General features: G+C 55.8%; 1 pseudogene; it reads left to right on the top strand.

The window, feature by feature from the left end:
- The first annotated feature begins 377 nt into the window (after nt 1-377).
- LOC103728442 lies at nt 378-1,537 on the top strand (annotated as a pseudogene).
- The last annotated feature ends 30 nt before the right edge of the window (nt 1,538-1,567 follow it).

The raw sequence follows: 1,567 nt of genomic DNA, 5'->3' as shown, positions 1-1,567 counted from the left end.
AGCGATCGCAAAGTACGAGCCATCTCTGGAGAAAAAGACGGGTGACTACTTTCTTGGGCCTCCACAATGCAAGTACAGATTTCCTACCATCAAAAGTAGCAGCTGGGATTTTAAAACTGATCCAGGGAAGCAATGTGAGCACACAGGTATGACAGAGCAAACTAACCCTTTCAGTGAGCACGACTTGCTTCAAACAGCAGCCTGCCTGCTAAGCACACCTGTGGATGCCCTAAAGGTGAACTTGGAAGTGTTAGTCACGCAAAGCATTCTTTAAACATGAAGATACAGAAAGTCTTGAAAAATAGCTCTGATGAGTCAACTGTCGAGTCCGCGTTCACCCCAAGAGCACAGGTCTCTCGCACCTGTTCCCCCGCCAGTCCACACCTGCCACCCAGTTCGCCACGGATGAAGGTATCGCTGGCTTGGGGTCGACGACGGCTCCCACGCATGCAAAGCCAGCTTTGCAGGAGAAGATGCTCCCCTGCTGGTCTTCCGGTCCATCGTGGGCCGCCCACGGCACCAGGGTGTGATGGTGGGCGTGAGCCAGAAGGACTCCTGCATGGGCGACGAGGCCCAGAGAAAGAGAAGCCTCCTGACCCCGAAGTACTCCATCCAGCACGGCATCGCCAGCAACTGGGACTACATGGAAAGATCTGGCACAACACCTTCTACAACGAGCTGCGTGTGGCCCCCTACGAGCACCCTGTGCCGCTCAGCAAGGTCCCTCTGAACCCCAAGGCAACCATGAAAGGACGACCCAGATCATGTTCTAGACCTTCACCACCCCAGTCGTGCACGTAGCCATCCAGGCCGTGCTGTCCCTGTCTGCCTCTGGCCCTACCACGGGCCTCGGGATGGACTCTGGCTACTGGATCTCCCACACTGTGCCCAGCTATGAGGGCTGCACTCTCTCCCAGGCCATCCTGCATCTGAACCTGGTTGGCCAGGACCTGACAGACTCCCTCATGAAGATCCTGACCGAGTCTGGCTACAACGTCACAACCACAGCGGAGCAGGAAGTCGTGCACGACATCAAGGAGGAGGTGTGCTACATCGCTCTGGACTTCGAGCAAGAGTTGGTCACCACTGCACCCTCCTCCTCCCTGGAGAAGGGCTATGAGCTGCCTGACGGCCTGGCCATCACCATTGGCCAAGAGCACTTCCAGGCTCTTCCAGCCTTCCTTCCTGGGCTTAGAATCCCGCAGTAGTCACTAAACTACCTTCAATTCCATCATGAAACATGACGTCGACATCCGCAAGGACCTCTAGGCCAGCACTGTGTTGTCTGGTGGCACCACCATGTGCCCAGGCATCGTAGACAGGCTGCAGAAGCAGATCACTGCTCTGGCTCCCAGCACAATGAGATTAGATCTTCGCTCCTCCTGAGCGCAGGGACTTGGTGTGGATCGGTGGCTCCATCCTGGTCTTGCTGTCCACATTCCAGCAGATGTGGATCAGCAAGTGGCAGTGCGATGAGGCTGGCCCCTCCATCGTCCACCACAGGTGCTTCTCGGCAGACTGTTACTTAACTGAGTGAGCTGTTACACCCTTTCTTGACAAAACCTAA

This window comes from Nannospalax galili, unplaced genomic scaffold (genome assembly GCF_000622305.1).
Source record: "Nannospalax galili isolate Female #2095 unplaced genomic scaffold, S.galili_v1.0 C49131471, whole genome shotgun sequence".
Taxonomy (NCBI): Eukaryota; Metazoa; Chordata; class Mammalia; order Rodentia; family Spalacidae; genus Nannospalax; species Nannospalax galili.
This window is presented reverse-complemented; position numbering and strand designations above follow the sequence as displayed.